Source organism: Trichoplusia ni, chromosome 4, assembly GCF_003590095.1.
Source record: "Trichoplusia ni isolate ovarian cell line Hi5 chromosome 4, tn1, whole genome shotgun sequence".
NCBI lineage: Eukaryota > Metazoa > Arthropoda > Insecta > Lepidoptera > Noctuidae > Trichoplusia > Trichoplusia ni.
This window is the reverse complement of record NC_039481.1, coordinates 18,984,376-19,011,480: the sequence shown is the minus strand read 5'-3', so window position 1 is coordinate 19,011,480 and position 27,105 is coordinate 18,984,376. Positions and strand designations below refer to the sequence as shown.

At 37.5% G+C, this 27,105-nt stretch overlaps 1 protein-coding gene across 1 annotated transcript in view; it reads right to left on the bottom strand.

Moving 5' to 3' along the window:
• The window catches only part of LOC113493452, a 120,662-nt gene extending 95,979 nt beyond the window's left edge, over nucleotides 1–24,683 (bottom strand). Inside the window, exons 1-2 of the mRNA XM_026871442.1 lie at nucleotides 23,981–24,683; nucleotides 802–838 (exon numbers count right to left, since the gene is read on the bottom strand). The gene's annotated coding sequence lies outside the window, so the exon portion shown is untranslated. The remainder of the gene's footprint in view (nucleotides 1–801; nucleotides 839–23,980) is intronic.
• Nucleotides 24,684–27,105: the final 2,422 nt, after the last annotated feature.

Genomic DNA, 27,105 nt, shown 5'->3' with positions numbered 1-27,105 from the left:
CCCCAGCAAGCCTGTGACAAACATACCCGGACAACAAACAAACTTTAATTTAGCTACAGCGCGGCAGCGGTCGCGTAATGCGAATGTCTGCTAAAAGATATTGTGTTTCAGTGCGAACCAATTCAAGATTGTTTTCTTGTTAATTAGTCTGTCTTACAACGCCAGTGTTTTTCTTATTCATTACGTGCCTCAGCGATATTCTAAACTCAGTATTATCTGTACATTCAGTTCATCGTATAATTAACACGCTGTTCAGATTATCTAAACACACATTCAAGTGGTGAAGGATAACATTGTGTAACAACCATTTCGCTTATTGCTTGCTGTTATTAAACGGAAGTTTGCAGTAACTACCGATACCGGGATAGTTATCCATACCCGGATATTTTCATCGCATTTCTGTTTACGTGCATAGACAGTGAAGTGTGGACACAAAAAGCCAATAACAAAACATCACAGCGCAACTCCCAACAAAAAAGGCAAACAAGCTCCTATTAACTTTGAGAAGGTTTTTCAATAAAATATACTGACTAGTGGCGGACATCGGGCGCGGCAGAAAATGCAAACAATGGAGCAAAATAAACGAGATGCCAGCTATTATCTCACTATAACCTAGTTTTGGATGTTAAGCGGAAAAAGCGAAACGGGATAAATTGTTAACGAGTTGTTTTATAAATCGTCCAAACTTGAGAAAAAATACCAATAGCTTCCGTTCGTAGATTGTTTCGGCCAGTTGGCGATTAATAACGGATTCAACGTTGTCTATACTTTATAAACAAATGAAATATGAAGTTTGCTTACCTTTCGGTCAGTGCTCAAAACTGGTAACGAAGAAAATCTGAAACAAACGGAATACGTGTTATTGTGGTACACTAGTCATATAGTATGGTCGAAATATTCTTATGTAGTAAAGTGACTACGTTAGGACATCAAACAAGGTTCAATGAGGAGTGACAGTACAGGATACTGCATTATGATCCAGCCAGACTGCCTTCGATGTATCATAATAACGTCTAATTCGAAATGACAATTCTAGTTTGCTTTGTACTCATACGTTCAAACAGAATGGTCATTACACTCTACTCTATCGGTCTATCGATGTATTAAGACATTTTACAAATTTAAAGCTATATATTTACATTTGCATGCTTGCTTGTGAATTTGCGGAAACGCAGCCCTCAGTCTCAGAAGGATATCGTACTAAAAAGGGTGGTACCTAAATACTATTGTTCATAAATTAGCATTGTAATTCTGTTACGCATTGTGCAATGGAGAATGATCGCTGGTCCCGGCGGCATCTAATTACCATTGGCCGAGCAGAGGCAGCACATCCGCTGAGGGTCGCGATAGGATCGCAGCACGCACTCTCGCCCCAACAGGCACTCGAGTGCTCGAACCGTCTTCACTTTTTCACCTAGTCAAGTGCTCTGAATAATAAAACTGTGTGCAATTCTTTAGCCTCTCGACAATGTCCTGAGCAGATCCATTGTGTTGCGTCCGTGTTCAAGAGCTTCGGGTAGCTTTAATTGTTTCATTACCCTTTCTACTTTCCTGCCTAACTTTGAGGTGTAATATTTTCGCTGACATTAAAATGTTTTGGGAGTTTTGACCGAGTTTCGTGTTTTATTAACAAAGTCAAGTGAATTAAATCCAATATTTTGTAAAGTTAACGATGTTAAACCATTCTCGTTTGCAATCCCTATCGAGCGATCAAGAAAATAATTTCGTTTGACAAAAATCTGTTTTCATTAATGTAAGAGTTTAACTGATAATAAAGAGAGTAATGAAAACTTATCACAAAAGTTGTAAGAGGAAAATGCGGGGTATTATTTATTTTCATTAAGTTACCGGAAAACTAAGTTGTCGAACACGCCCATTAATTTCTATCGTATTATAGTAATCCGCTCTTTATGGAGCTGTCAAATAAATAAAACTCCCAGACCATTAGCGTCGGCCGCGGTTCGGCCTGATCACTGACAAATATTACTAGGGAGCCTGCAAGAGTAACATCGGGTCCATCAATATCTGTCAACAGTCGCCGAGTAGCCAAATAAAATTGTACGATCGACCTCCGCCGATAGGGCATGATGCGGAGGTTCTGTTTCCATCTCGTATTACATGAGATGACCTAATTCGCTGTAAATATTTCCCGTTCTGTGGGGATATGAACGGTATTGGATGATAATTATGTTATTCATATCTATTTTAGTAAGTAGTGCGATAAACCACGTCAGGTTATGTATTTATCGATTACATTATATGTATATTTAGATTTGAACTAGAAGCGGAAAGCGTGTCAAGGATGATGAGCAGAAATTTCCTTTGAGATCTCGAAACACGTTTTGTTCCGTACTATAAACCCACCGGCTCACGGCCGTTTGTATCTTTAGTAAAATGAGAAATGCGCAGTAAAATATGCACTTGCTAGAAATAATTTATTAACGTAGTGAACCTTTAAATATTCAATTAGATTATCGTCACATTATTTCAAGTACTGTACTAGAAAATTGTCACAATCAGATATATCTTGAATGATGTTAAATTTTGCGTCCAAGCCTACCGCAGAAATCTGTTCCAATAAAATTTCAAAATGACAGAATCAGAGCAAAAAGAAACTAATAAAGTTAAACCGACAGATTATGATTTCCGATCATCCAAAAATAAATTAATAACTATGAAATAAATATGTAATTAGATACACTGGCTTCTAGCCAACGATAATCGGGCAGCTGCATCGGTACCGCAGTAGTTGTGCACATGGCCGGCGCAATCTCGACTTGCTCACTTTCATGTAAGCGAGCCCTAATTACGAAAACATTTATGACTCACATAGAGCCGATATCATGTCCCGTTACAACTATCATAACAAGAATAATGAATTGATCACTACTCAAAATGAACGAAGAAATACATGGCTTTAACATATCAGGTGAATGTGTAGGTTTTACTTTAATGTACTACTCCGTTTGTATAACCGCCCACTAGTGTACTTCTGTTAATCCATGTTAACCTTTACGAGTTCACTCGGCGAAATTTCAAATAAAAGCCCTCCCACGTATTTAAGTACTATTACTCAATACCGTTTACCTAGGCTTTAGAAAGTCCCCCGTTTTAACAAATTATTAAAACAGCTGCTGTTTCAGGTTCAATTTGCTAAAGGGTTTTTTTATGACGTAATGCACGTAACGCGTGTGTGATAACAGAAATTAAATCAACGCGCACGTGGCCAGTTTAGGGCCGGTCATTGACCCTAATAGGTAGGTACCGTTAATTACTTTCGCAGGGAAGAATGTAACACGCAATTATTCACTTACGAAAATATATCATTGGTCGTTTAACGGTTTTAATTAATTTTGATTCAACGTTCCTTTTTTATTTGGTTCTTCAGCAAAAATATCTTTCTCCAGTAGACGCAAGCGTGTTGCCTATTTCGTAATGAAATTAAATTACACTGGTAAGTTGAATACTAATCTTATGTAGTATATGCACCGGACAACCTTTTAATCTCATCAGCGCATCCGCTATTAGCAATAATCCAATAAACGTGGAACACGATCAAGGCGGACGAGCTGCCATGAGCTACAACCTACAACTCGGAGAAAAGAGGCCAATCCATTTAAACAACAAAACAGAACCAATAAATACTTTAACCCTGCGGTACAAAGCGGCATGATGTTTAAGTAATGTAGTTTATCACTCGCTGTAAACAAGAGCCATCGAGGCTTGAAAGACCGTCACGTGGCGCGAACGTGGCTTCCACAGGTCCTGATTGTACTCATCGCCGAGTCTTGTCACGTCTGTACCCTGGAAGGCGAAAGCCTCCCCCGACGGAGGAAAGTCGGGGTGAGAGGCACGTCTCAAATGACACCTTCTTACAGGTAACTCCTTGAAGATCTACATAATTATTTGCTGGGTTGTCGCCGCTTGGAACTGAACAGAAACTGTTTAGGCCAAAATTATATCGTAAAGGTCATACAATATCTGCGAAGTTTTATCAAAACTGGTTGAGTTGTTTTGGAGATTAGGTATTGCAAATATGGAAATATACAATTTAAATTTAAATAATTGCTTAACCACTTAAGGATCATTAAATATACTTTACATGGTAATTTTGCATATAGATATCTAAGCAAAATAAGCTCTATAATTTGGAATACCGTATCATTTGTACATAAATGTACTATCGCAAAGCAGCATCTAAGTACTGACAGTCGATGAACAGATATCGTTGAAAGCCGCGAGCCAGTCTATTATTTTTTAAGTGCGTAGTACCGCAAGAGCCGGTCCATTTTATGAGCGAAGTTTATACCGCGCTGTTAAAGAGAGTATTATGTGACAGCTACGATATACTGTCCACTTTCTGCTGTAGAATAAGGTCGAATACAATTGTTTAGTCTACACATGACGATAATACTGGCACACTTGACAATTGAAACTCTGTAATTAAAATTCATTTGTTTTTTCTTTCTATCAGCCTTATGTGGAATTAAAAACTGGCCAAGTGCAAGTCGTATCATAAATAGTTCCGTACTTAAGATTAAAACTGCAAAAACCCAAGGGCCAAGTGCGAGTCGGATTCGCCCAGCTGAATGCAACAACAAAAACAAAGCAAAGGAATGGTAACCTATTTATTACAGCACTAACCTTAAAGAAAATTATGTTAGGCATCGATTTCTTGACATCGATTTTTTTTGTTTTTTTATATAAGCGGCAAAAGACATAAACATGATGTACATCATACATAACAGCTTATGAGATGTAACAGCCTAGTGCGAGTCGTACAGATAGACTGCCAGACAGAAGCACAGAGTTATAGTATTGTTCCGTTTTCACTCTTTGGGTACGAATCCCTAAAAGTGTAATAAAAATACTAAGCTTCGTTACTGAGGTTCTATGCACGCTCTACCTTTTCTTTTGCATGGCAATTACCTGCCAGTCGGGCTTATTACAGCGCGCAACATAATCGCCTTTGACTCGTAATAGTTTATTTCAGATATTATCTAGAAGCCATAATAAAAATGTACTTAACAATAGCAATTTCGGTTCTATGATAACTAGAACGAATGCTTAGTTATTGTCAAGTTCCAATGACGAACGATGCGGAAAAAGTATGGAGTATTCAATGAATGTGTAAAAATAGTTTTAGTAGTAGGAAAATACTCGATTAATGTGCTTTTACGTGGTCCAAATTTTAACTGCTGTTGTTTTATGTTCTTCACTTTTACTGCATTTTTGGACCTAATATCGCTTGTGTCATTTATCTTTAAAAAAAACATTCTCAGTCAACCGTTGAACTAAGTGATTTTGTCACATAGTGCTAGTTACAAACATTTAATGAGGTTTACTTTGAATACAATTTAGGTGTTATATTAAAAGATGGTACCAAATCGAGCGTTTATTTAAATATACTATTTCCATACAAAGCGACTTTATCTTCTGATTCTGGCGCTTTTCCTGCATATTTTGCAATCCCGAACGAGACTTTAGAAAACAATGTCACGTCAAATTTGAACAAAGGGATTGTCACAATTTATGTCACACTTACGCAGATAAAATGGAAACGGTTCCGACCCCTAGATGCGACATTGTTGCCGCAGAACCGACCTCTAACCTAAAATGTATGACGCCCGTAGTACTAGTATATATTACGGATGCTAACTTTGTGAAACAGCCGGGACAAATCGTGCACAATTTATTGTTACGATTTCCTCTTAAAAAGCTCTTGCTGAAAAGTTACAATCGGACAATTTGTTACAAATGCTATAATCGATTAAATGGATTTATATTCTATTTTGAAATACTGATTATTTCAGAATTACATCCATAAACTTGCAAGTCATAACTCAAAAGTTCTGCAAACGCTAAACACACAATTATGGTTAGTTCAATCTTAAACGTAAACGATAAAAGTATTATTGTCTATTGTGACTGTAAGAGCACAATGGTCGCTTGAATAACCACATGTTACGTGAGTTTTTGCATTTGTTCCAACGATGTGTGTAATTTTATTTTATTAAAAAAGGTAGAGAGAAAGATGAATAAAAAGTGTGGTCGCTTGCAGCAGTCTGAGCGGCAAATGTAAGGAAGACTAATGTAACGTAAATGCAAAGCTTTTCTACATATGTAATCGACATTATGTAAACTGAAGTTTCATATATCTGTCTCAAGCAGTTACGGAAAAAATGGCTTGTACCTCTACTTCTTAAGGATGAAAGAGAGCAATCCTATCCAAGAAAAACATTTTTGCTGTATTTTTTTTGTATCAAGCGTAAATATGTTAATTTATAGACCTTATGCAAACTAAACGTGATTGTAGGTAAGTTACATTCGGGAGAAACTTATAGAGCGTAAGGCAAGTCACATCGGACCCGCTATTCTCTTATCATGGCGGATAAAAAATTATGTCGAAAAACCCGCGTTGTTATCTTGTAGTAGCCGCTCACATAGCAGTAATAACTAAGTTGGAATTGGACTTTTAAAATTTGGGCAGCTCCTGAGCCCAACATTAATGACCTACGCCGCCATTTTGAAGGGCTGTTTTAAGGAAAACCCCCTTTTCGCCCTCACAGAGGAAGTAATGCATTTTCCTTTATCACGGCGCGGACAGTTTGCGCACTCCTCGAGAAGGGGACCGGCTTTTACGATTATTGTGTTCACATCGTTACAACATGAGATCTGTAATAAAAAAATACACTGGATTCGATCTCGCACGCTGTAAATGGCAGCGCAGCCTGCGGAACGGTCTTTTCAAATACTATTATAAGTCGGTTCGATTTTATAAGGCGGTTCGAGACTAAGTTATGACAGCTACAGCGCGAGTTTAAGGAAAGTTACCGATAATATTCAGTCATTGCAATGGTTTTCTATGTTTAGAAACCCGGATATTTATTCAGGGCTTTATTGATTCTATAAATAAAAGAAGTGGAACGAAGTTCGGCTAACGTTTCTTCACGTTTCTACTCAACGATTTCTATAAAGGTTTAGGTTAGGTTACAATATAAACAGCATTGCGACACGCATCACTAGCGCGGCATTTCAAAGGATGTTGCAAGCTTCAAGCAAGTTCTAAAAATGTCAAAATCGTGTATAGTGTTTGGGTTGGGAAGTGGCGACGGCTGGCTCATGCCGTATACAGCATGGCGGCAGTGCATCGTACACCGGAACAGAGCGCTGTCGGCCCCGCGGACGTCGGACCGTGAAATAATGCACCACATGTTGAATAACATCAGTAATTAATAGCATCGGGCGAAAGCGCAAGTGTTCACATGCGAGGAACGTGTAAAACTTGACTTATTAGAACATAAATTACGAATAGGAATAATGTAATACTGTAGCTCCATATAGCCCGTATTATGTATGTTTATCATTGTAACAGAGTTGTCTGAAGAGAAATCCAAGCACTTCTATGCCTGCCATTAAAAGATTTCGCAATAAATTTTAATTCTCCTATTAGAAATTCGAGAAAAACTGTCAATCAACCAAAATAGACTTGTGATCCAAAGACATTTTTTATAATTGTTCCTGGTACTAGACTCATAACTCAAATGAAGATATCTATTAGTATATTTATACCCTTCGTTTTCGTAGTAAGTAGGAGAACAGGTAATCGATAAATTATTTGTAAGAAAATAATAATTTGACTATAAATTGGTACCTATGTTCACTTTTTTTTTAAGTGTATGCAAATTTCATTAAAAACGGGAAAGTAATTCAGAAGTGACAACTAATTTATGTATATTAAGATTTTTATACATGAGAACATTTGCTTCTTTCCCATAATTGGCTATACGTATAATACATTCTAAGCTAAAACGTAAAGTTTTGATAAACAAGACAAATTGTTCTGTTGACAATCGTTCACAAGCTTTGAACAAATATCATCTCCGCTAAGTTTAAACATAATAGTAGGGACCAATCGACCCGTCACTAAGTGCTACACTAATACTTGAACTATAAAATGCTCAAAGTTGGACAATTGTAGTAAGGAAGCGAGAGAGCGCTCTACTTTGCTACTAAAGGCGTCTCTCTTTAAAGATTCCAAAAGTATTTCTTTAAAAGTTCATAGTAGTATTCGAGACTAACTCTAACTGACAGTTACTTTTATCTGTTTTAGTGATACGTAGTGCATTTACTTGTCATTTTGATCCACTTTACTTGTAACTGGAAACTGGTTTTAAAATGAGCGCAACAAATAACACGCGACTGAAAATAAAGATTAATAAATTTTCGTGCACAAAATAGTATGGACAAAAACAAATGAAACTCGACTCTTACACTTCTGAGTACTCGTGCAAAAATAATGCATTGCTTTACATTATTCAATCAATACCAAAAAGATCCCATTGTCAATATAGTTTTGGGAATACGTAATTCTGTAATCTTCGGGATTTCTCACGAGAGTTCAACGACACCTCGGAGTTTATCTTTAAAGTTATAACTGTCCTGCTTGTGTCAACCGCGTCGGACAACAGACACGGACTTATTATAGTTCACACTTGTCCATGTTTAGAACACATCGACGGCCATGCGATAAAACAACTCGGCGTTTCCTGGGAATATTTTTGTAGCCGACACTTCGTAGCGACATACAATACGTAAAGATTTGATACAATGTCTTAACGTTAGGTCCCAAGTGAATAATTTATATCAAGTTAGCCGCTGTACTGTATAATAATAGTGTCTTATAACGGACAACTCTACAATTCAATTAATGAAAGTGTGATTTGTCGTTGTACTCTGTAAGCACAAAATAGGGCATTCGTGCAGGAGAAAGTGCGCGCGCGCAACCCGTTGTGAGAGAGCCGGGACGTGCTAACATTGCAAGTCGGCCACTCACCTACACCTCACCTCGCACACAAGGCCTATTTCATCAACGTGTCTATCAATCATTGTCCAACCGACACGGGAATCAAGACCTAGAACGATCAACAGATTTTTTATTAGTAACGCTATTTATCATTGAACCTAACCTCCACAAACAATAATTATGTGCCTCTTTGCTTTGTTTACATTTAATGTTCACTAGATACTAATACCCAACGCTTTGTCTTTCCCTTGTAGAACGAAGTTAGCATCGCAATAAAGAAATATTTAAAGTCCATAAATCACTTCTAAAGCCGTTGACACATCGCCGACTGAAACAACATACTATAATGTTTATAACATAATTTCACAAGAGGGAATTGGAAAGGGATCACGTAGATCCTTTTACGATATAAATCTATCAAGCTTGTACAAAATCCTTGAGCTTAATTCGTGGTGTCGCATTACACCGCGAGTTCGGCGGATATCAATGCGAGGTCACGAGTGCCGCCGGCCGGAGCGCGAGCGGCGCGTCTTGCCCCGACAGGGGTTTCACTAGAAAGCCTGCGATGACACCAGACACCGCAGCCGGCAGAACTTGAGGCTGTAAATCTCCACAAAGTGGAAAGTAAACGCTTTCCAACATGCACTACTTCAGCAAATATACGTCATTGTGCTAACTGAAGGCAGCCGAAAGCGTTGCGATTATGCATAACGAGAATTTACACCGCAATTCAGTATTATAACACTCGCTTCAGTCGCAGCTCACATTCGCATCGGATTCGTGAATTCCGGTTTGCTTGTCATAATAACCGTTCATTCCTAGCATGTTTGACAACTTGCGGCATAAAGAAACATGAAATATAAATAGAATAGTAGAAACATCCGGCGGAGGAGGCAATAAACAATCGAAGACCCTTCCTTGCAACGGTATAATTACTGAGTGTGATTTTTTCTCTTTGTGTCTCGAACATCCATGGCAGGAGCGAAGTACCGACTTGTAGATTAATAAAAAGTCCCACGGGATGGAAAGAGTTAAACCTGAAGCGTCCGACTGGAGTTATTTTACATTCGAGTAATTAGCGTGAAGGAGATTATCGGCACTTATATCTGTCTTCTTAAATACTCGTATTTTTCTGTTATTTTTAAAGTGCTTTTCAGAAACTTCCTACAATTCTGTCGAGGATACTTGATACTCTACGACAAATTAAATTACTCAGAAGTTATTTTTGTCACTTTGTTTAGTCGGTTTTCATTCTTTCTGAAAAGTATTAATTATTCATTTTTCATCCTTTACAATTTAAAAGCTAACCATCCTCATGAGACACAATGGCTATTCTTTTGTGTTTAAAATGTCGGTAAACGGCAGGTTAATTAATCTACGTCTGGGACTAACCAGTCCGTAGCAGCGATAGCATAACAGTAAACGGCTCTCATCCGCTTCAGCGATGCATCGGTTATATTACACTCACTACATACACGTGGTGCTCGTTAACTAAGAGAGAGCATTAGAGACTGTGATTCAATGGGCTCCAGCCGAGGTTTACGGTCAGCTTCGAACCTTTATGGGCAATTTTTAATCCCGCTCGCCTTCCGGCTTCCCATTTATATTTTACTTGGTCGTTTATTACATTCGTTAATCCATTATTCATTAATTACCCAGAAACGTTTCCATTCGATTGAAGATTAACCTGACGGTCGCATTGACTTTCCTACTCAATATTCATGGCATGACATGTTTGCACGCGTCATTCATCACATAATTGCCATCTATTTGTTTTACTTTCGTTTTAGTGAGTTTTTATTTCACGTACTCCATTATGTTATAGCATTTACATAAGGCATTGTGTTTGTTTTTATGTGGCGTGCCAATTACGGGCGGCCATCGAACTGCTGTGCAAGCGACGGTGCACAGACGTGACCTCCGCTCGATATGCACAACGGGACCCTTTATTATTCAACGCGTAAACCCTGCCTTTATAAGTAGGATATACAATTTGGTTTGATAACTCAAGAGAAATCTAGTTTTGACTGTATGTTTATATTTGATTTTCAGTGACATTTGTGTTACAATACGTATGCAATCATTTTTGCACGCTGTTATGTGCTGATTTCTATTTCCAACAACAAGATGGTTTTCGTAAACTACTGCATAACTAATATTTTAGTACCTACTACAAAATGACGTCAACACCAAGACGAACAAGAACATCGTCCATTATGCTCCTCACACGACATAAATCCATCGACACGATAATGTCAGTTTCAAACTAGTTGAACCAATTACTTAACCCTAACAACTTGTTTACAGATCCAATCAGGCCACGGGTCTTTTTCCACTAAACAGATTTTGTATCGGCAGGAACAAAGACTTTATCGGACAATCATTTATTTACGGGCGCTAACAAATACTCATGCCCAGCTGCCCATTTCAAATGTAATTTCAATGGTGACGAGGGGTCTACCACCACATCTTGAAGTGACTATGACAGATGTAAAAGAGGGACAGTGCACTACAAAGTGTATAACGACATCTCCCTTCCACTGCAACATCTTATTAGTCTTAACTCGGTTTTAAAATTCATCATCAATCAGACTCAAGGTATCGCTGGATATAAATTGGAAGGTATATGGCGGGCTTAAAGCGTATGATGTTATCGACAATGGCTGTCAGCGGAGATTATTCAAAGCGCTTACATAATGCCGGCCATACTGCCGATGGTGAGGTCGTTAGCTGTATGCCCGACATATTGTTTGACATTGACAACGCCTTTATTTACAACCTTGTATACTTTAAAATTGAAGAGACCAGATGAAATGAGGTTTGTAGCTGAATCCCGATAGTAAGTTCCAATGCGAATAAGGTGCTTCAAGCGCTACTTTCTACTTTATAAAATGAAGGTAACTTGATGATTGATATACATATATCACTTTGGTTTCATAATTAGTAAACTAAGACTAAATCCACTTTTCAAAATTCAGTTACAATAGACCACGAAAGAGTTAACGAAATAAATAAATAAGTTCATAAGTCAGAATTAAATAGTAACGACATCAAATGCGAGTGATATGGTTCCATTGTTTCGGTCGTTTGCTAATGGACATAAATGCAACGAGAATAGTTTCGTCACAACAGCCAAGAACGGGTCATGTCACATGCGATCGCCTTCAATTGTTAAATGAGGCGGATTTGTAACGGTAGGATTATCTTCAGAGTAAAACGAATGTCTTGAAAGCGAGTTTCACCTTGGGATTATATTCGTTAAGGTAACCGTAGCATAATCTGGGAACGTGCTGTTTACGGCGGTTATAACAACCGATTCAGGTTTTAAGGTCGGAGAGAGACTTGGTAAATTATGTATTTTATGGCTCAAACCGTTAACGAGTCTATTGGCGGCGAGGTAAAGTGCTCTGGTTTTACTGCCCTTGTTTAGCACAAATAAATGTGAATTACATATTCATATAATCAAAATTCGCTGTAGAATTAGAAGTAGGTAACTACGGAATAGGGATCGAAATAAAAACAATTGATACTTAAAATCAGACACACAGGAAAAGGCTATTAAAAAAAAAGCATTAAAAAGCATTTATCGTTGGTCTCCCTCAGTTGAGAGACCCGGTCGAAATAAAACCAAGGCAAATTTAAAATTACAAGGGTAAAGAATTGCCGGGCATGACAATGTTTGTGTTAGTACGATCCAACCAGCATAGAGGAAAGGAAATTACAAAATGAAATAAACAGATTACAAATATATCATAATTAAATGTGTTATTGTAACCTATTTCAGGTATCAAATTCATAATTACAACTGACAGTCGGTAATCTCCTATCAGAAATTAATATGTGGGTTAAATCGCAATGACAAAATATGGCCGTACCCTGTGGGTGCCGAATATTGGAAACTGCCCTATTATAGTTACACAAATATGTAAATGAACACCCTTGAACAGCCAGATACTTCCAAACAAATTGGCTTTTAAAGCTGCTGAGATACTCGAAAAGGGATTATCCCTTGAGTGTGCACTTAAATGAGATCCTTTAAAGTTACCGACGTCCGTATTGCTTAAAAACGTCCTTAACTATAGACAATGTTGTTTTAGTAGAGTAAGCTTCACCTTACCTGTGCCCGGGTAATGCCACTCTCATATAAAAATAACATTACGGGGCGATAGATGACAGCGCGAATTATACTTTGTTCATATCCCTCAGTGCAAATTATTTTAATTAATATAACAATAAAATAAGTTCAATTTTACATCACAAGTATCAGAGGTAATGACAAAACAATGCGGTTGGCGTCATGCTAGGGTTAACGATCGTTTTTTTGAGGTTCGTTAAAATATTCTGGCTTGTTAGTTATTCGGGCCGGATTTCACATTAGGCACTTGAATCGACGTATTTTACCAGCTTTTTTTATTCCCACGTTGTGTTAACTGCATTTAACACTTCGTTTAAGTATTAATATTCGCTTGTAGGCGTTTAGTTAAGGTCTTCAACTATTACGAATAGTGTAAGACGCCGTGACCGGTAATATGAAATATCAAAGTTTACATTTACAACCATAAATGTTGGTAATATTAAGAAATATGTATGAATGAACGTTAATTATACCTACTATAATCTATTGAGAAACGGATTCATTGCAAAATTGATTTTTGATCATTTTAGCAAAGTACTAAAAGTTAATTTAAATATATTTGAGTGCGACGTTGCAAGAAGCACAGTACGTGGCTTTCGATAGTTACTTTGAACCCTCATCATGAAAGGGGTGATCGAAGATAATAGTGTAATACTGTACCCGTTTTGACTACGAAATTACCCGAACCAGCTCCAAGCCGGAGGGATTTTATACATTTTGAGTACACGATCGATACTATGAACTATAAATACATCGGCGAGGCATTAATTCAATTAAAACAGGCGTATATCGTATTAACTTCGTTTTAAAAATACCGGTTAATTACTGGCTTGCTTTTTGACGATCGAATATGCACACGTTTACATATCCTTGCTTTAAAAAAAATGTTTTAAAAACGTTTACAAAAATAAAAAGGTTTTCTCGACATCAAGAAATGAATTCTTTTGTTTTCTATTTTTAAATAAAAACAAAAGAATCGCCTCAAATTGCTCTCATTGGGAAGAAAATATAAATTTGTATAGATGGATTAAAGGAGGTACATTAATATTACGACGAACACTCTGCTTTTAGGTTTAACACATTTACCATTCATTAGCTAATCACATAATTAATACAAAAGAGAGGCCAAGCGAATTAAATAGACCCTGTCTTGATCATACCGTTTTCCAGGACGAATTACTTAAAGCTTCCACCGTTGTGGAAAAGAGACAACGCACAGCAAATTGTAGAGCGCCTTCTCCCTTCCACATCTACAACGGTTTTACTAGAGGTGGCGGTAGGCCCCCAGGCCGAATTACTGAGCTCAACACAATTAGCAACGACGGAATGAAAACAAAAAGAAATATAATGAAATTAATGCGCTAACGACCAAGCGTTAGTGTGCATCAAATGCATTTGCGGATTCGCTTTCCAATCGGTTTCTCCAGACTCTAGAAATTCATGATTTAGCAAAAACTTACAATTTAATTTATGCGATGAAGTAAACTAACCATATTACAGTATTTAAACATATTTTTATTTACCGCAGAAAGTTGCTGGATATTCTTATATTTGTTTATTAAATAAAAAGACCGATGCTGTACTTTCCCGTACCTATTAAGGAAAATTCTTAAAAGTACATTATAGAGGCAATTTTGAAAGCCGAAGCTGAGGGTAAAAAATCTCCGAACCCTTTTTCCGACCTGGAAAACGTTAAGCCCAATATTGTTATTTACAAATGGGTAGTCAAAAAATTTTAGGTTCGTTGTTAAGAAAAATGTGTTAACGGAAAAGAGCGTCAGGTCGGGTCCGGGTTAATCATTGTTGCCACCCATCACCCCGGGATCATCGGCAATTTGTCAATCACCACGTAAAGACCCTCCCTCAAGCTTTCAATAAGCGACCCAGCGGATGACGCTATCAATATTCAATAACATTTTGGACACCGATTTTAGAGTCATTCTTTCTGTAGCTCTACCCTCCAATGTTATCGTGATCACTGATCAGACATTACAAAACTATCGATAGAAAACCCTCGACTAATGTCGCTTCTCGACATAATGCTACAATAAAGATTATAATATTAGAAAGTAAATAAAAAACTATCTGGGATTTTATATAGCCATAAATAGAACCGCGACCGTCTCCTGCAGCGGCTACAAGATATTTTAATGTAAACAAACATTTACGATGAGGAAATATAGTGGAACTTTAATCTATACTAATATATAAAGCTGAAGAGTTTGTTTGTTTGATTGTTTGTTTGTTTGAACGCGCTAATCTCAGGAACTACTGGTCAAAATTGAAAAATTCTTTTTGTGTTGCATAGACCATTTATCGAGGAAGGCTTTAGGCTATAAACCATCACGCTGCAACTAATAGGAGCGAAGATACAATGGAAAATGTGGCAAAAACGGGGAAAAATATTCAACTTCGAGAGCTTCCGTTCAAAAATTCCTAACTTATATCTTCTAACCACGCGGGCGAAGTCGCGGGCAACAGCTAGTTTCGTAATAAAAACATTAAATATACTCTATTTTTGTTACTAAACTCCAGTCTTTTATGAAAATACGCCACCTTAAGCAATAACAAAAAAGGTCTTAAATACGAAATTTACCCTCTTCAGTTTCATCTCAAAAACTGACCTAATGTATTAAAGTAATAAGAGAGACAGTATGTCATGTCTATTATTTTTAGATTAGTCAGGAACCTGTATCACGGATGCAGAAAACTTCCTACATTATAATGGTTACGAGACCACAAAAATTAACCAACCAAACGTGACTGTACCGGGTTTACAAAGCAAAAATTGTTAAAAGCCTCCTTATAAAACATCAACACTTAATGCTTAACACGTCATTAAGATTTCTTCGCTTGATTAGGTTGCGACGTCCATAGTATGATATCACTGGCCACAAACAGACCTTGTCACACCTTCTACATGTTTACTAATGATCAAACATACCAATGCCAAATAAAACAAACGAAATGCAACAACAAAAATAATACTAAGTAATACCTACTGAAACAAATTCATGTTTTATTAATAAAACTTTTTCTTTCCATTGTCTCTGTTTTTATTGCAACATGCAATACACAAGCTTCTTTGCCAAGTTTGCTGATATTTAAGTAAAATAATACATAAAGATAAGACGCTCTATTTCTTAAGATATCATAATTTTGTTCGTGAGAACTGAATTCAATTCGGTAAGTATTATTCACTAAGTGTATGCAGCTAGGTCTTTCTCGTTGTGAATTGCTGAATTCCAATTTGTTAGATGAAGATATCGTATGTCACAGAATCGATATTAATTAAAGCGTTCAAACAATGCTGTCATTATTCGCTTCGCCAAAGCCGTCACGAGGACCGATTGTCTCCGCAGACCTCGCCAAAGGCTCGTCTGCCACGATGCCGCCGCGTCTATACACTTTATTTGATCTCTGTCTTCAGCAATTACTTGCTTTGTTTCAGATACGCCTTCACTAGCGGCGATTTATACCAAAACTACAGTTATTCGACTTATGATAACCACAGACACGGCACACCAATTAATGATTTATTTTCTTAAGTAGGTATGTAATGCTAAGTCACGATAATCAACAACACGACACGACTAGAATGCATGCGCTCACTCGCAGTCCCGTTAGTTCAAAGACCCAAATAACGATCATCATTGCGAAGGCACGTGAAACTTTTTAATTTAATCGATTACACAGATTGGTCGTTATGCGCTACACGTAACACATGCAAGAAAAACTTAATACGTGCAGTTCAATGCTTATTCTTTCTCGCGTGACAGTAATGGCGGAAAGTTAATTCTCTTGAAATGTTTCTCACGGTGTTCACAAGCGAGTCCAGGCATTACTGTGATAGACGTAATCGTAGGCGGCCCAAGCTCCCATAAGTAACTCGTATGAAATGCTACAGTGGGATCAAGTGGTTTATTACCACACACCACACCTGTGTTTACGGTAAATACCGGTAACCGTGGAGAAAAGAGATGAGGATAGCGTTAATGTTTTGTTTTCATAATGAGGCTAACCAAAAATTTTATAGCGTGTAGGTATAATGCTTTGTGAGCATCAGTTAGTAAAAGCCAAGTACGCTAAGGTGAGAGAGCTGGCTAGGTACCTAATTAAATCACGATAAAGGCTGCGACACCTACTCGCTCTAGACGAGTGACTCAGTGAACATCTGGCGTTATGCAAGATGTATCAACAGAACAATCACTTGACAGAAAGCCACGCTCCTTACTCTCTGCAACATATGACAGTGTGCTTTGTCTTAAAAATCATAATCGTCAAGTGACCAATTCAGTCAAGAAAAGTCCCCAATTAATTGTGTTGAAATTGTTTTGGTTTATTGGCCTTTTCAGAATACCATCTATCCAATAATAGCTAGTCATTCCCAGTTTAGTAATCTCTTTGATAAAAGAGCCACATTTTTAGTAATAAACTGTGAACTTTATCCGACCGGAGCCTGTGATCTGTCACATGGAAGTACAGATTCATGAAAATGCCAAGCTCTTAATAGAATACAAATAGCAGTAGCGTGTTCTATTTGTGAGCATTGTTTTGATCCATAAATACGGCATTCATAGAACCGCGATGGCGCGGCGAGAGCAAAGCGACTAACCAAAGCGAGCGTGTTCGTTGCGATTGGCAACGAGCGTGAAATGTGGGGCGACGCAGCTGAGCCGCTCACCAGATCGATACTTGATACGCACCGCGCTCTGAATGTTTTCGTGACCGGATTCGATGATTTATCCATGAGAGGCCAATTTTCTAAAAATAAAGAAAACTGCATCGACCAGCCGCATCGCAAAAACTACCGGTAGGTACTAGACTATAGTCCCGGCTATAAATGGCGATGACTGAGTGTGCCGACCAACACTTGAATTGTATAATTGAATGTTTTGCTTCTTCGATGACTCATGTTACACTTGTGCTTAAGAAACGACTAAAAGTTATTTAAAGGTTACGTTTATACTTCAGTTTACTTGTTACTCAAGTACAATCTACTAAGTAAATATGCTAATGTTTGTCTTGGGTATGTCGGTAATTTGGCGATAATTTTCGTCGCTGCTATTTTAAAGTGTCACTTTTGTATCAAAAAACGCACGTGATGGTAGAATAAACAAGTAAGTATTTAAAGAAGGTCCAAGTTCGAGGTCACCTCTTTCATCATTGTTAGCGGGGGCCGGCTGTGACGTGATCGGGATGCTAGAGGTACTCTGCACGCCGCACTGACTCACTCCACGTACATAAACACCAGTAAACCAATTGACGTGGGCGCTGCACTTTCACTTGTTTGTTTTGAGTTCTACATTCACTATCTAATTCGTTTCATTAAAAATTGTAACCTAATCACTTCCAGATCAGCTCAGCTGCTGAAAAAAGTATGTCGATATGATGTTTTAAAAATATGTGCCGCAGTGGGTGTCAGAATATGGATAGAAACAAATACCAAGAGACACCTTATTTATCGGCGTCAACAGAAGCCTGTGGGTGTACACCCCTGTGTTCCCTTCCAGGTATAACGACTTTATCATAATTGAATAAAAATAACGCAATCGAGGAAGTCGATTTCGGATCCTATGCTTAGATCGCATGTCTAACAAGCATTTTCTCTCAAAAATAACCAAGAACTAACAAAAAAGAAAGAATTTTGGCGTTCGCGTAATACCCGTGATTTGAAACAATCTTATTTTTTGCGGAGAAATTTTTGCCGCAATCATCAACAGTCACGCGAATACACACAAACATTATAACTTGACGTTCTTACTCAATCCAAACAGTTTTTATAAAAACTTTGTTAATGAAGGAGATAGAATTGATAAGATTGAAGACATAAGACGCGATGATTCAATTAGAAGCGGCCGTAAAGTGGCATTTGATGACGGAACAGAGCGGTCACTTAGTGAGATTTGTCTGATGAGGCGTGACAGCCTGCGACCATTATCCATAATAAATAGTTGCGCTGAGGAGTCGGCTCTACTCCGTTATCCGTCACGCTTCGGACCGCGATCCGAACGGCAATAAATCGGTTTTTACTCCACGGGAACATAATATCTGTTTCTTATGTTACAAATATCTTGATATTGTACGTGTCATCCCGACAATTTTATTATCATCCTCATTTCCGCGTAATTAATTGCCTTTCATTATTACGTGTGAGTCAAGATTAGTTTACCTTTCATATTATTTATATTTCATTGCATCTGACGCTTACAGTGAATAGTTTCTGTAATATATTGTGAAAGCACTCTGTTTTATGCTTGTCACTAACCATTACTTGTACAGTAAGACGGGCTATATGCATTTCTTCGTCTGGCTTATAATAGCTGCAGTCTTTCATGCATACGGCACTGCGGTAAGTAGATGAATTATAAGTTATGATGCATGCGCACTGTGGTTATAATTTAGTTGAATTATTAAGGTGTGTGCGGCTCGACCTTGAGTCGTGTTCGCTTCGTTGCACCCGCCAGTTCCGGTCTACCTCTGTCTCGGTCCAAAAACACAAACAGAAGTATTAATCAACATTACTAACAATTACACAACTTTTTAAATCGTCAAAATACGGGAATAACTCCTCTTAATTACGTTGATTACACAATGATCACGGAAACCCCGCCATGACGAGATCATAACATGATGTCATTATACAAATTCTGTTAAAAGACTCATGATAATTAATTAACGAGTCGCTATCTCAGATGTAGATAAATTTCTACTTAACCCGATTCCGTCCATAATAGCGATAAGCGTTTACTAAGAAAAACACTTCACAACAAAGACTTTATAATACGTGTGATGTTTGAACTAAGTTTATTACACGTTTTGATGAAGTCATTTTTACATTACTATACCAAGACTGCGGAATTTTTGTAATGTTATTTTTTATGGGAAGTCTTTATGTACTGGTGTGTTATAATGCGGATTTATCGGATGTACCGCAGTTATGCAGTAATGAGACTAAACAGTGCGACCTCGACCCGGGTGCCGGCGCTCGACCTGAGCTCACAGAATGAAGTCGCGTGAAAACTAATTAAACTTTGACCTGCCCACTTCAGTGTAATCTCGAACCTTGATATTGAATAAACACCTACAATAAATCAAATTATTAGTCCTTTTAAGTATAGATAAGTAGGAATTCGGAAAGAAAAATGTGCTTTATGAAGACTTAGCAAAAGGAGGTTGTGAACCATAAATAATGAGATGTAACCGACGGAGGGTCAAGTTTTTATCTCGCTGCTTTACGACGCCGAACGCGTCACAAACACCCGTTCAACCTCATACATACAAAGCTTGGCATCTCTCTGTAGCTATGTGTATCGAAGCGTTCTACCAGAAGATATTTGACGAATTAATTAAACAAAATTCAACTGCCTAACTGAACTCGTGATCACACACTGTTTTTACGAACCATCTTACTTATAACACATAATAGATTATATTGAGCAATGATTGCAAAATGATATCATGGTATGCAAATGTAGGTAGATGTGATGAATATTAAATCCTTTAGATGATATTGTATATTACCCAACAACCAATTATAGAAGCATCTAATCACATATGCAGCTATTTAAAATCGCTAATGAGATTGCTTGACACACGGTACGAACGGTACAGTTGTAGTTTTGTCAAGGATGCCAGTTCTGGAACACGCATACGTAAGTAGCGGGCTCGGTGCGTGCCGCGTCCCTCGGGATCCCTAATGTACCGCGATGCTGGTCTTTACATTCAACACGCATTAGAGGAACGACGTGACGGAGACGAGCCCACGTTAATGTGCACACTAATTGCAATAATCCCATGCTGACCTTTTATTCCGGCAAACATTAATCTCGTTTGTAAAACTGCGCAGCAGTCCATAGGATGGCGTCACTATTGCCGGTAGATGCCATCATTGTGACTGACTCATAACCTGGTGTACTGTGGTCTGTGCGGCATCTCGCTTGACTTACCATCAGTTTGTTTACAAACAGACCACACTGCGACCGCTTTAACTTTATCGGCGACTATTTCGAAATTTAATTTCACGTTGAACAAAATTCGTTTTAATGTGATCGTTCGATTCATTGAAAACAGAAGAGATGTGATCTCGTATTCAGGAATTTATTATCATTTGAAAAAAGCCACCTCATTTGTGAAGGCGCAAATCTATTTATGTTCAAGCCAATTCATATAAAATGTACGGTATTCTAGATACGAACACGTAACGCAGCAGTTACGCTATGTAATTTATTCTAATTTCCCGCGGGACTAATGACATCCTTAAAAGCTATTTCGGTTTCTAACGCAACATTTCTCGTATAGTAAGTAGCAGCTTAACTTTAATTAATTTTTAAAGTATAAAGTCAATTTGAAATTGATTTATTGTGTTACTTCTGTAGAATTTTAAGCATAATTTGCGAAATAATTTAACTGGGAATTGCTGCCATTGAGCCCGACGCGGCTGAGACGAGGCGAGCGGAATAAGTAACGCTAAATTCTTATTGAGGAGGTAGAAATTAGTTTACTCGTTATTTCTGTACCAAAACATAACTCCTCAGAATTTTGGCAGAAACAAATTGGAAAGGAAACAGGTAAAACAACGGCCTGAATTATTTCCCACCAGAAACGAAGGAGGAAATGAAATAAGGCACCAATTTATGTTAAGATACTTTAAGATAAAATTGAAATGATTACTTAGGCAGGTACCTATGTTGTTATAAAGGCTTGCTGTGTAACGTAATTTTCGTTTACTGCCTTTGAAGTCATATGGCGAGCATATGTAAACTAATTAATTAATTTCTGCTAAGAAAATGCTTTCTAAATATACAAAATGTGAGCACATTTCCGATTTGCTTGTCACTCTTAGTCAGTTGAAAGTTTTAAGGAAACCAGCGGCGAGTGAAAGTTGTACTGAAGTCACTCAACTTATTCAAGGATCTTTGAACGTTTCTGTCGCATATTATTATCTCGACAACTGAAAACCGTAAATTTTAATTCCACTCTGTTTATGAAGGGAATTTCTAAAGATTACGATTTTGTAAAGAGCCATTGTGTATCTAATCCTATTATGAAACTGGGGTATATTGAAAGAAAATATAAACAACACGATATTAGCCCTCGCATAAGTAAAACCTGTTGAAGATGTGTACTGAGCACAAAAATAAGTATAGATAGGCGAGTATTATGAGAAAGCAAAGGCTTGCTCTGTCCGCCAGACGAACTCATCCCGACGCCATTGTAACACGACTGCCGCTCATCAAATATGTACACCATAGCCTGAAAGAACGACTAGTGCACCTACCCTCCGCCTTTTCTATCATATCAGCCCGTAAATATCACATACATGAACTTTTTAATTAAAAGTCGGTTTTAAAAAGGCTTTCGTAGCTTGATCATGTCAGCATTAAAGTTGCTCGTAAAAGTTGTATCATAATTTGTATAAAACTCAATCGGCCAGTATTATATTCAGCGAATATTTTCGTAAATATAATAGTAATGAATTATGTGAGTGCGTAAGTAAAAAGGTTTTAGCCTTCCGAGCCCAACATATCCTCGAGAGGGTGTGGCCTTGTCAGTTATTTGTTTAACGCATGTGAATGGTTACAATTAAGTGAACTTCATAACTTAGATTAGTTTGTCGTAACCGCTTTGTTTACGCTGTCAACTGAATGAAGCGTACACTTAATAATTACGTTTACGACTTGTTATTGTTACAATTTGATCAATGTTTGTGAGTATTCCCTTTACTATTTTCCCATTAAACAATCTTATTTGGGAGTCCTCGTTTTATCGATCGATAACTTGCTTATTTTCCCATAACTCTTTAGTTTGATAGAGCTATCCAAAGTACATAATGTTAGCTAACAATGTTTGTTTACAAATGTTGACTATACAAATAAGTTCCCCATTTTTATCGATCCCGAACTCCTGAACACAAATCAATCAATGACGCGAGCCTGTCAACTCCTTTAAATAAAAACGTTTGGTTAATTCTCACGACTACTTCATAACGAAATAGGTGTGAACATGAGTTTACAGCTCGTAACGGTTCTTAGCTTTATGCTTTCTCACACAATTTTGTAAAACCTGTTTTTATTGTGTAATTACTGTACCTGAACCGGTCAGGATACCTGCAGCGCTGCAGAAGGGGTTCACGGCTAAGGAAACCTGTTCGTTTATTTTGCCATTAAGATTTTGTTAAGATATAAGGGTGAAGTAATAGGCGGTGGGAGCTTTGTGTACATTAAATCAATACTAACTGGATAAGCCCTTTCTCCGTCTCGAGTATTATAATCTTAAAGTACCTATAAGGCGTGAAAGGGATTTTTTTATGAATGGTAACTATAAAAGATAAAATGAATGCAATTGGTATAACGTACTATGGAAAGCAAGCTCTTTATTGTTCAACAATACATTGTTTATTATTATGCTTTATTACGTTTATATGCAAATATTTCTATTTACTACACCAATCAAAGCATCTAGAGGATATTACGCTACAATATTCTACAGTCAGATTTTAGCGTAAGTTTTAAGAATCCACCTATAAGGATAAAAAAATATTGGGATATCTAAAACTACGGATTTCTACTCAACATTCTAACTCCACTTTTTTGGACATAAAACGTAATATATCAATCTTTTTGTTCACATATTACTGCTAATGGGATAGCTACAACGCAACGTTACTTTTATTTCATATACCTTTATGGATATACGACCATTTCGGTTGTTATTCTTCTTCCCACGCTGAATAATACCATTTCGCTACTGTGTGGGCAGGCAAGGAAATCTCTGTAAACGTCTAAAGATCTCCAAATTAAAACGCTTTCACTAATTAGTCAATAATCGATTAGGTATTACGTCGATTCTAAGTAAAACGGTAATTTACAGTTTTGAAACTAAGTGTTACAAGAAAAATAAAAGTAACGTCTATTTACTTATCAATACCAAATAAAAAAAACAACGTAAACAAAAGGCTAGTAAAATATTCGAAAGGAACAAACGCAACAAAACGTCACGAATCACGACACATTAAGCATTTCAGTCAGTCGACTTACCCATTCTGTTTTCATCCGGAAAATTGGTAGACTACGTGCAGATGTATCACAGCGAGCAGTCACCACAGTGCATATTTCCAAGGTAAACAAAGATTACGTAAACGCAATCCCACGCACGCACGTCACCCGATCGATTTTCAAACTTTCGAATACGCCCACTCCAATTTAAAGAATAAGTTAGACCAGCTTCGAAAACCTACAACACAACATCCACAACACAATCTAACCAAAGTCTTTTGTGCCCTTGAAATCGTACAGGTTATGTTATCGATAAAGCACAACACGCGCACTGACAGTTCGAACAAACAATCACAGGTCAAGTTCGGAGCCGGTCTCTACAAAATTCAATGAAAAAATATAGAGTCTGTGTGAACTTTTGAATGTTTTTTAATTTTATTAAGAGACATATCGTTTTACGTAAGATGCGATTTGTTCGCAAGGTTAGCGAAGCAATCGTCGTAAGGTCAGCCGGGGAGCGACGCTAGTCCCCCCGTGGTCAGGCGCTGACTGTCGCGTGAGGGCGCCGCGGACCGAGTGCGAGGACGAGGCCCCGCGCTCCGCCGCCGCCGCCGACAGTGCGCGCGCCTATCCGCCTACCTATAACATACCTAATATTTATTTTGATGCAATATTACTATAATACCTTAAACCCATTTATAGATACTCGATACTCATAAAAAAATCTCTCCTTTTTTGCCGAATTTACTGACTCTACAAATGGTAGAACAAGTTGAGTATTAAAATTCATGGTAGAGCTTACTATAAGCTTAATTTGAAAGTTTTGTTGATATGCGTGAAATTTAAATGCGCCTTTCTGAGTCTGGTATTTTTTGACCCAAAAGGAATTAAGTAATTTGTAGAGTCATTTTAGAGATCGCCGTCTGCTATTTTAACTCAAAGTTTTATAAATTTTTTATATATTTTGTAGATCTCAGGAATTGACGTTGTAAAGAACGCATTCTTCTTCCTGATTGTTTAATCAAAATTTTAAACGTTAAGGAATCAAAAATAATTTTCATTCCATATTGATTTAATGAAGGCATGATAATTATATAAATAAAAAACGATATTCAAATTTGAATCATACAATTTCAGCTGATGCAGTTTGTTAAATAACAGAAACACAAGGTTATCAAGGTATTATTCCGAATTTCAAAAATATTTCTCTTTCGTGTGATGTAGTATTATAATGTTCACAGGAGTATTTAATTTATTAGAATGTAGATTTTTTCCTGCACACGTACGCAACGTACACGCCTTTGAAGCTTATCAACGCCGCGCACTCCTTGCATAATAATAGACGATAAATATTGTGTTACAAAAATTCTTCGATACACACTGAAGGGTGGCAAGGAGTCAGGCGCTGTCAGGGGCAGGTGATTGAGTCTTTATCGTCGACGGGACCCGAGGGTGCAACCTGCGTCCATGTCACTGTCACTTCCCCATTCATTTATCATAAACAGAGTTCTCGAGAGTTAACTCAAGCACCATGATTGCGAAGAAACAGGGGAACGTCAAATTGTAACCGAGTATAGCGATTTTATTATTTATGATCGCCCTAAGTACGAATACTTGAACGGAACCAAACTATAAAACATAACACCGAGCACCGAAAACAATGGACTGTTTAAAACGAAAAAACTCTTTCTTTTGACTTCCATAAAGTTATGCGTTACTGTTTGTTGTACTGTAAGAATGGGTGGTGCTTAATGGCAGGTAGGGATGCGGTGTGGGAGAGGCAGGTAGGTAAACGAATACCGTCTGGGCCGCAGGGTAGCCCACTAACCTGAGTGTTCCGAGAACCGGCCACCGCCGGCCACTAGCCTCTCCGAACCGCACCGCGCCGTGTGCCGCCGCGCGCCGCCGCCACTACACTTGATAAACGCACAAATAATAACCGACATCTGGCTTACTAAACACGCAACGGCTTCTACACACAACAACCTATGTGTATATGTATACTTGTAATATTAATAGAATGCTTTCATAAGATCTTAGTTTACATAAATGGTGCTCTTTAAAATTGCTCTTTGTTGTTAACCGTGCCAAGGTTAATTGGTTACTCTAGATTAGTCTAGATATATAAATCAACAAGGAGTTCTTATTGGAGTACCTATACATCCTATTTGCTATCTGAAAACTGAAACACGTACTTGCTGAACATGCGATGAACCTAATAGATATTTTATTGCTTTTCGAATGACATGAAAAATGCTTTTAAACATTGTTTATACCTGTATAAAATTTGGTTTACGCAGCTACTTACATGAATATTTATACAACACAGTACCATCGATCGATATTTAAATGTGAGTCATGTCCAAAAGGCATTTTTCATAAAGCCATAAATATTTTCCACGCGTCAGTTTTTAACAAAAGTATATTTTCACAAAATATTTCCCTTGCCCTTCCATGCCGTCCCTATGCAATAAGCTGCGAATAAAGGGCCGAAGCTCCCTCAATCATCTCATCCCCGATATGTAGATACATTTAAAATGGAGGTCTTTTTTACAATCACTGATGCAAATACAATCTTTTTCAGCGGGATATAATGCTAGAGAGGCTGGACAAAAAAGGTGCATATATTAATGTTTTTACAAAAGATTTTTCTAGAAAGGTACCAAATATAAATGATAAATCGTTCACTTTTATTACGAAATTGCATGCATAAATTAAAAATACATGTATCATGTTACACAAGTATTTTAATTATACTTATGTATGTGATATTGAAACTTATAATGTAATACATAAAACGTATTTTACGCATAAATTTTTGTGTGAAGTTTACGAGGACCAATTTAAGTGATTATATAAATTATTTAATTTGCAGGAAGTTTAGGATTTGAGAACAAGATCTCCAATCAACCATGAATAATTGAAATTATAATATAGTACTGTAACTTTTATACAGATATCTGGTGGAGCTCCAAAGCTAACGGCACAGCTCATCTGGTGGTCATTTCCTGTTCAGACGCGGCTCAGACGCCGTGGGTATACCCCTAAATATAGACTTTATATTGCAAATCGATACTAGCGAGACTGCGTGATTGCAGGGGTATCACAGTACTTCGTTAAAACTTGTTAAGACCGACTGAAAAGGATTATTATAATAATCTTATTCA